This window comes from Rhinoderma darwinii, assembly GCF_050947455.1.
Source record: "Rhinoderma darwinii isolate aRhiDar2 chromosome 5 unlocalized genomic scaffold, aRhiDar2.hap1 SUPER_5_unloc_30, whole genome shotgun sequence".
Taxonomy (NCBI): Eukaryota; Metazoa; Chordata; class Amphibia; order Anura; family Rhinodermatidae; genus Rhinoderma; species Rhinoderma darwinii.
In genome coordinates, this window is record NW_027461788.1 from 193,848 (window position 1) to 204,493 (window position 10,646).

A 10,646-nucleotide genomic window follows, 5' to 3' on the forward strand; every position below is an offset into this window, starting at 1 on the left:
TGCCAATTGCTTCATTTGGGGGAAAATTTCTCCCTGACGCTAAATATGGCAATCAGAATAAATCCCAGGATCAACGTCCCATCTCCTGAATCTAGGACTCATAACCTGTAATATTATATTTTTTAAGAAAGACGTCCAGGCCCTTCTTGAACTTGTTCAAAGAATCAACCATCACAATATCCTGTGGCAGAGAATTCCATAGTCTCACTGCTCTTACCGTAAAGAATCCTTGTCTATGATTGTGGTGAAACCTTCTTTCCTCTAGACCTAGAGGATGCCCCTTGTCCTTGTTACAGGCCTGGGTGTAAAGAGATCATTAGAAAGATCTCTGTACTGTCCCTTCATATATTTGTTTATTGTAATTAGGTCGCCCCTAAGCCGTCCTTTTTCTAAACGGAATTCCTTTAATTACCTTGATCGCCCTCCTTTCCACCCATTAAATTGTCCACCAATATCCACAAATCTTCTTCAGTGGCAGTTTTGCCCAGAGTTTTATTATCTTAAAATGCTGCAATCTGCTACGGAGTAATATTATATTATCCTCCTCTGTGTTGATCACTTTTCAGAGCTTAGAATCATCCTGAGGCTACATGCACACGTTGCGTATTTTGCTGTGGAAAATACACAGCAAAACCGCAGGGAACTGCAAGAAATTTGCAGGAAAAAAACTGCACCTGAAGGTGAGATTTTGATGCGTATTTCGGTGCGGTTTTTATGCTTCGAGTTTTCATGCTACGGGTTTTGCTGCGTATATTTCTATAGAATTACAAGGATAGAATTCGCATGCGGAATAGCAGGATAAATTGACATGCCGCAGTTTCGAAAATATGTCCTGAAAATTTAAGTCCCGAAAAATACTGCAGCGTGGACATGAGATTCCCTGGAATCCCATTGTCTATGCTGGTACTGTATTACGCTGCAGTTTTTCCGCACGAAAATATACACGGCAAAACCGCACGTAATATGCATCGTGTGCATTGACCCTAAATAAACACGCTAAAAAGAAGGTAGTCCAATACTGACCCGTATAGAATCCCGCTGGTAACTGTGACCAGGGACGGCCTTATGCGCAGCCATCACCCTTCCTGAGTACAGGGGGCGCTGTTACTGCCAATCAGCAGACTTCCAGGGCCTCTACACATTACTGCCTCTGCAGCTCCTACCCCCGTCCAAATACTCTCTCCATCCTCCAGCCTGTGCACTAAAACACCTTTTATCAGCGCTATTTTCTCTCCCTCTCCTTTGATATCATTAAAAAGAGGCAGTCGTGAGGGGGAGGGGCACAGCTTCCGCGTCTGCAGAGATCAAAGAAACCGTCAGGACAAGAAGAGGAAGCTACGTTTCTAGTTCTCTCCTCTCCTGTGTCCGCTCCGGTTCTGTGTTTTCCTCCTCTCCTGTGTCCACTTCCTGCCTATGTTCCTCTCCTGTGTCCTTCTCTTTCCCCTTCTCTCCTCTTCCGTGTCACTTCCTCTCCTGTGTCCCCCTCTTCTTCTGTCCTGTGTCTCCTTCTATGGTGTCCCGCTCCGGTTCTGTGTTTCCTCCTCTCCTGTGTCCACTTCCTGCCTGTGTTCCTCTCCTGTGTCCTTCCCCTCTGTCCCCCTTCTCTCCTCTTCTGTGTCACTTCCTCTCCTGTGTCCCCTTCTATGGTGTCCTCTGTCCCCCTCCTCTTCTGTCCTGTGTCCCCTTCTATGGTGTCCTGTGTCCCCCTCTTTGGCCTAAGACTGCCCTGACTGTGACCCAATATGAGTTTGTACAAATAACCACCCTCTGTTTTCTATCACTGAGCCAGTTGTTAACCCAATTGCATATATTTTCTCCAGCCCCAGCATTCTCATTTTATACACCAACCTTTTATGTGGCAGAGTATCAAATGTTTTTGCAAAGTCTAGATACACCACATTCACGGCCTCACCCAGGTCCAGTCTAGATACACCACATTCACAGCCTCACCCAGGTCCAGTCTAGATACACCACATTCACAGCCTTACCCAGGTCCAGTCTAGATACATCACATCCAAAGCCTTACCCAGGTCCAGTCTAGATACATCACATCCGCAGCCTTACCTAGGTCCAGTATACATACACCACATCCACAGCCTTTACCAGGTCCAGTCTAGATACATCACATCCACAGCCTTACCTAGGTCCAGTCTACATACACCACATCCATAGCCTTACACAGGTCCAGTCTAGACACACCACATCCACAGCCTTACCCAGGTCCAGTCTAGATACATCACATCCAAAGCCTTACCTAGGTCCAGTCTACAAACACCACATCCACAGCCTTACACAGGTCCAGTCTAGACACACCACATCCACAGCCTTTCCCAGGTCCAGTCTAGATACATCACATCCACAGCCTTACCCAGGTCCAGTCTAGATACACCACATCCAAAGCCTTACCTAGGTCCAGTCTACATACACCACATTCACAGCCTTACCCAGGTACAGTCTAGATACGTCACATCCAGAGCTTTACCAAGGTCCAGTCTAGATACATCACATTCACAGCCTTACCCAGGTCGAGTCTAGATATATCACATTCACAGCCTTACCCAGGTCGAGTCTAGATATATCACATCCACAGCCTTACCCAGGTCCAGTATAGATATATCACAGCCTCACCCAGATCCAGTATAGATACACCACATCCACAGCCTTACCCAGTTCCAGTATAGATATACCACATCCACAGCCTTACCCAGGTCCAGTATAGATACATCACATCCATTGCCCTACCCAGGTCCAGTTCAGATACCCTCCTTTCACAGCCTTACCCAGGTCCAGTCTAGATACATCACATCCGCAGACTTACCCAGGTCCAGTCTACATAGACCACATCCACAGTCTTATCCAAATCCAGTCTAGATAGATCACAACCACAGTCTTAACCAGGTCCAGTCTACATACACCATATTTACAGCCTTACACAGGTCCAGTCTAGATACACCTACACCACATCCACAGCCTTACCCAGATCCAGTCTAGATACACCACATTTAAAAACAACAGCAGAAAAAATGGGACATAACTTCAAAACCACAAGAAAGGCCATGCTTACTAAGTGGGTGGGTGAAAACCCATTCCCAGCAGGACGCAGACAGGTCAAAAAATGCTGTATTACACATAGTACTGACACCCCATGTACTATTCACAGCACTGACCCCTATTCATCACACATTTACTTTTTATTACATTATTACACAGTGCTGACACTTCCATAAATACACATTTCTTTTTTATCATACATTCACACCCTAGCACTACACGAACACTGACACTCATTTATTGCACACTTGTGAGCAATTAGTTTGCCACTCCCCTCAAGACTAGTGGGAGTGGCTATCACTATTTAATGCAGCATTTTTTGACCTGTCTGCGTCCTGCTGGGAACGGGTTTTCACCCACCCACTTAGTAAGTATGGCCTTTTATGTGGTTTTATAGATACACCACATCCACAGCCTTACCCAGGTCCATTCTAGATACACCACATCCGCAGCCTTACCCAGGTCCAGTCTACATAGACCACATCCACAGTCTTATCCAGGTCCAGTCTAGATACACCACATTCACAGCCTTATCCAGGTCCAGTCTACATACACTACATCCACAGCCTTACCCAGGTCCAGTCTAGATACATCACATCCAGAGCTTTACCCAGGTCCAGTCTAGATACATCACATCCAGAGCTTTACCCAGGTCCAGTCTAGATACATCACATCCACAGCCTTATCCAGGTCAAGTCTAGATACATCACATCCACAGCCTTACCCAGGTCCAGTATAGATATATCACAGCCTCACCCAGATCCAGTATAGATACACCACATCCACAGCCTTACCCAGTTCCAGTATAGATACACCACATCCACAGCCTTACCCAGTTCCAGTATAGATACACCACATCCACAGCCTTACCCAGGTCCAGTATAGATACATCACATCCAGTGCCCGACCCAGGTCCAGTTCAGATACCCTCCTTTCACAGCCTTACCCAGGTCCACTCTAGATACATCACATCCGCAGACTTACCCAGGTCCAGTCTACATAGACCACATCCACAGTCTTATCCAAATCCAGTCTAGATACATCACAACCACAGTCTTAACCAGGTCCAGTCTAAATACACCATATTTGCAGCCTTACACAGGTCCAGTCTAGATACACCACATTCACAGCCTTACACAGGTCCAGTCTAGATACACCTACACCACATTCACAGCCTTACACAGGTCCAGTCTAGATACACCTACACCACATCCACAGCCTTACCCAGGTCCAGTCTAGATACACCACATTTAAAAACAACAGCAGAAAAAATGGGACATAACTTCAAAACCACAAGAAAGGCCATGCTTACTAAGTGGGTGGGTGAAAACCCATTCCCAGCAGGACGCAGACAGGTCAAAAAATGCAGCATTACACATAGTACTGACACCCCATGTACTATTCACAGCACTGACCCCTATTCATCACACATTTACTTTTTATTACATTATTACACAGTTCTGACACTTCCATACATACACATTTCTTTTTTATCATACATTCACACCCTAGCACTACACGAACACTGACACTCATTTATTGCACACTTGTGAGCACTTAGTTTGCCACTCCCCTCAAGACTAGTGGGAGTGGCTATCACTATTTAATGCAGCATTTTTTGACCTGTCTGCGTCCTGCTGGGAACAGGTTTTCACCCACCCACTTAGTAAGTATGGCCTTTTATGTGGTTTGTAGATACACCACATCCACAGCCTTACCCAGGTCCAGTCTAGATACACCACATCCGCAGCCTTACCCAGGTCCAGTCTACATAGACCACATCCACAGCCTTACCCAGGTCCAGTCTAGATACATCACATCCACAGCATTACCCAGGTTTAGTCTACATACACCACATCAACAGTCATATCTAGGTCCAGTCTAGATACATCACAGCCTTACCCAGGTCCAGTATAGATATATCACAGCCTCACCCAGATCCAGAATAGATACACCACATCCACAGCCTTACCCAGATACAGTATAGATACACCACATCCACAGCCTTACCCAGGTCCAGTATAGATACATCACATCCATTGCCCTACCCAGGTCTAGTTCAGATACCCTCCATTCACAGCTTTACCAAGGTCCAGTCTAGATACACCACATCCGCAGCCTTACCCAGGTCCAGTCTACATAGACCACTTCCACAGTCTTACCCAGATCCAGTCTAGATAGACCACATCCACAGTCTTAACCAGGTCCAGTCTAGATACATCACATGCAAAGCCTTACCCAGGTTCAGTCTACATACACCACATCCGCAGCCTTACCCAGGTCCAGTCTAGATACACCATATTTACAGCCTTACACAGGTCCAGTCTAGATACACCTACACCACATCCACAGCCTTACCCAGGTCCAGTCTAGATACACCACATTTAAAAACAACACCCCATGTACTATTCACAGCACTGACCCCTATTCATCACACATTTACTTTTTATTACATTATTACACAGTTCTGACACTTCCATAGTTACACATTTCTTTTTTATCATACATTCACACCCTAGCACTACACTAACACTGACACTCATTTATTGCACACTTGTGAGCACTTAGTTTGCCACTCCCCTCAAGACTAGTGGGAGTGGCTATCACTATTTAATGCAGCATTTTTTAACCTGTCTGCGTCCTGCTGGGAACGGGTTTTCACCCACCCACTTAGTAAGTATGGCCTTTTATGTGGTTTGTAGATACACCGCATCCACAGCCTTACCCAGGTCCAGTCTACATAGACCACATCCACAGCCTTACCCAGGTCCAGTCTAGATACATCACATCCACAGCCTTACCCAGGTCCAGTCTAGATACATCACATCCAAAGCCTTACCCAGGTTTAGTCTACATACACCACATCCACAGTCTTACCCAGGTCCAGTCTACATAGACCACATCCACAGTCTTACCCAGATCCAGTCTAGATAGATCCCATCCACAGTCTTACCCAGGTCCAGTCTAGATACATCTCATCCAAAGCCTTACCCAGGTTTGGTCTACATACACCACATCCACAGTCTTGCCCAGGTCCAGTCTAGATACACCACATTCACAGCCTCACCCAGATCCAGTCTAGATACACCACATCCACTGCCTTACCCAGGTTCAGTCTAGATGCAGCACATTCATTGCCCTACCCAGGTCCAGTTCAGATACTCTCCATTCACTGCCTTACCCAGGTCCAGTCTAGATGCACCACATTACCATACCCAGGTCCAGTCTAGATACACCACATTCACAGCCTTACCCAGGTCCAGTCTAGATACATCACATCCAAAGCCTTACACAGGTCCAGTCTAGATATGCCACATCCACAGGCTTACCCTGGTCCAGTCTAGAACTTACCTCCTCATAGAAGCTCATCATATTAGTTTGACAGGACTGATCCCTACAGTTAATTTTCATTGAGATACTCCAGGATAGTATTTCTTAGAAACCCCTGAAATTGTTTACCCACAATGGAAGTTAAAGAGGCTCTGTCACCAGATTTTGCAACCCCTATCTGCTATTGCAGCAGATAGGCGCTGTAATGTAGATTACAGTAACGTTTTTATTTTTAAAAAACGAGCATTTTTGGCCAAGTTATGACCGTTTTCAATGCGGCGCTACACTACTTGCTGGAATAAGCAGGTGACATGTAATGGAGAATTTACCGACTATTAGACGCAGCTGATTATAAAACACACCCAGGTTTTAGACAACAAAAAATTGGAAAAAATTAAATTTTCTACTATTTTTTACTACTTTTATAAAGCAACAACTAATTTGTTCTGTTTTACTTCATTCTGAGAGCCATGTTTGGTACAGTTTTTTTTGTCTTTTTATTTCATTCCTTTTTTTTTATTTTTTTTAACTTTTTTGTATTTTTTTACACTCCTGAAAATGTTTCTAACTTTTTTTTTTTTACAGATTTTATTAGTTCCCCTAGGGGACTTGAACCAGCGATCGTTAGATCGCTGGTACAGTACACTTCAATACATGGATGAGTTACAGAAACAGCATAGCAAACTACAGAAATGGCGTAGCTCAGCGGGCACTCTGCTTTTTCTGTAACTCCCGACCACCTAACTAGGAAGTGGCCGAGAGACAGCGGAGCCAAGTAACATAGAACGGGGCTTAGGGGGCCCCGTTCTAGAGATAGGTGCGGGTCCCAGAGGTGGGGCCCGCATCTATCTGACATTTTTTACATATTCTGTAAATATATTATAAATGTCTCTCATGGGAAAACCCTATAAATGCCGCGGTCGCTATTGAACGCGGCATTTAACTAGTTAAACGCCAGGAACAGCGCCACCATTGCTGTTCGTGGCCGTTAGAGCAGCGTGTCAGCTGCTGACACATGCAGTGTATGGAGCGGGCTCAGCGCGTGAGCCCGCTCCAAACATCATACCCTCCCCGCTCCATGATTTGCCGGCACATCATGGGTCCGGAAGGGGTTAATAAAGAAGCGGACAGGGGGCCTGGCGCTGCCGGCTCCCTTGACTGCCGACTATAAGACGCAGGGACTTTTTAGTAAGATTTATTCTTTATTTATCCATCTATCTATCTATCTATCTATCTATCTATCTATCTATCTATCTATCTATCTATCTATCTATCTATCTATCTATCTATCTATCTATCTATGGATTCAGGTGAAAAAATGGGTACTTGTAAGTACTTGTCAGGGGTACTTAACCCCTTAAGGACTGAGCCTGTTTTGGCCTTAAGGACACAGCCTATTTTTTCAAATCTGACATGTTTCACTTTATGTGGTAATAACTCTGGAATGCTTTTACCTATCCAAGCGATTCTGAGATTGTTTTCTCGTGACACATTGGACTTTATGTTACTGGCAAAATTTGCTCGATACATTCAGTATTTAATTGTGAAAAACACCAAAATTTAGCGAAAAATTGCAAAAATTAGCATTTTTCTAAATTTATATTTATCGGCTTGTAAGACAGATAGTAATACCACACAAAATTGTTGCTAATTAACATCCCCCATATGTCTACTTTAGATTTGCATTGTTTTTTGAACATCCTTTTATTTTTCTATGACATCACAAGGCTTAGAACTTTAGCAGCAATTTCTCACATTTTCAAGAAAATGTCAAAAGGCTATTTTTACAGGGGCCAGTTCAGTTGTGAAGTGGATTTTAGGGCCTTATATATTAGAAACCCTCGATAAGTCACCCCATTTTAAAAACTTCACCCCTCAAAGTATTCAAAACAGCATTTAGAAAGTTTATTAACCCTTTAGATGTTTCACAGGAATTAAGGCAAAGTAGATGTGAAATGTTCAAATTTCTTTTTTTTTTTGCAGAAATTCATTTTTCATCTATATTTTTTGTAATACAGAAAGTTTTACCAGAGAAATGCAACTCTATAACTATTGCCCAGATTCTGCAGTTTTTAGAAATACCCCACATGTGGCCCCAGTGCATTTATTGACTGAAGCACCGACCTCAGAAACAAAGGAGCACCTAGTGGATTTTGGGGCCTCCTTTTTATTAGAAAATATTTTAGGCTCCATGTCGGGTCTGAAAGGCTCTTGCGGTGCCAAAACAGTGGAAATCCCCCAAAAGTGACCCCATTTTGAAAACTACACCCCTTGAGGAAATTATCTAGGGGTATAGTTAGCATTTTGACCCCGCAGGTTTATTGCAGAAATTATTGGAAGTAGGCCGTGAAAATGAAAATCTACATTCTTTCAAAGAAAATGTAGGTTTAGCTAATTTTTTCTAATTTCCACAAGGACTAAAAGGAGAAAATGCACCACTACTTTTGTAAAGCAATTTCTCCCGAGTAAAACAGTACCCCGCATGTGGTCATAAACGGCTGTTTGGACACACGGCAGAGCTTAGAAGGGAAAGAGCGCCATTTGTCTTTTGGAGATCAAATTTATCAGGAATGGTTTGCGAAGACCACGTCGCATTTGCAAAGCCCCTAAGGGACCAAAACAGTGAAAACACCAAAAAAGTGACTCCATTTAGGAAACTACACCCCTTGAAGAATCCATCTAGGGGTGTAGTGAGCATTTTGAACCCACAGGGGTTTCATAGATTTTATTAGAATTGGGCCGTGAAGATAAAAAAAAAACATTTTTTTCCAATAAGACGTAGCTTTAGCTCAAAATTTTTCATTTTCTCAACAAATAAAGGAATAAAAGAACCCCAACATTTGTAAAGCAACTTCTCTGGAGTACGGCAATACCCAATTTGTGGTCATAAACGGCTGTTTGGGCATACGGCAAGGATCAGAAGAGAAGGAGTGCCATTTGGCTTTTGGAGCACAGATTTTGCTGGATTGGTTTCTTGACACCATGTCACTTTTGCAAAGCTCCTAAGGTACCAGTACAGTGGAAACTCCCCAAAAGTGACACGATTCACGAAACTACACCCCTTGAGGAATTCATCTAGGGGCGTAGTGAGCATTTTGACCCCACAGGTGTTTCATAGATTTTATTAGAATTGGGCAGTGAAAATAAAAAAAATCCTTTTTCTTCAATAAGACGTAGTTTTAGCTGAAAATGTTTCATATTCTCAACAAATAAATGAAAAAAAGCACCCCAACACTTGTAAAGCAACTTCTCCTGTGTACGGCAATACCACATATGTGGTCATAAACTGCTGTTTGGGCACAGAGTAGGGCACAGAAGGGAAGGAGCGCCATTTGGCTTTTAGAGTACAGATTTTGCTGGATTGGTTTCTGGGCGCTATGTCGCATTTGCAAAGTCCCTGTGGGACTAAAACAGTGGATCCCCCCCAGAAGTGACCCCATTTTGGAAACTACACCCCTCAAGGTATTCACTTAGGGGTGTAGTGAGCATATTAACCCCACAGGTGATTGGCAGAAATTGGTGTGCACTCGATGTTGCAGAGTGAAAATGTTTTTTCAATAGATATGCCAATATGTGGCGCCCAGCTTGTGCCACTGGAGATACACACCCCAAAAATTGTTAAAAGGGTTCTCCCGGGTATGGCGATGCCATATATGTGGAAGTAAACTGCTGCTTGGGCACACTGTAGGGCTCAGAAGGGAGGTAGCGCCATTTGGCTTTTGGAGTGTGGATTTTGCTTGTAGTAGTTTTGTTTGGAGTCTTACTGGTGTTTCCGTTTATAATGTCGGAGTACATGTAAGGCGGGCGGAGTATATAAGGGGCATAGTCAGGTGGTATAGTGGGGTAAAAAAAAAACAATAAAATAATCCATAGATGTGTGTTACGCTGTGACACAATCCTTTCTGCACCGGCCGGTGTCGCACTAATAAATGGTCTTTACTTATTCCCTTTTGGTCCACACTCCGCACCTTTGAAGTTTGGGGAATTTTGCTAGGAAGTGTTGTCCTGGTATAATACGGGCACCGTCTCTTCCAGCAGATATGTTTGAGCCCTCCCCTTCCTGGATCCCTAATTTTAGGGGCCTTGATAATTCGCCACTTGAATCAGAAGAAATGTTCCCCTCGAGCCGCCACAACTACATATTTTTCTTTCCTGATTTATTGGTGCCTTGACTAATTTTATTTTTTCATAGACGTAGTGGTATGACGGCTGGTTTGTTGCGGGACAGGCTGTAGTTTTTATTGGTACCATTTTGGGGTACATGC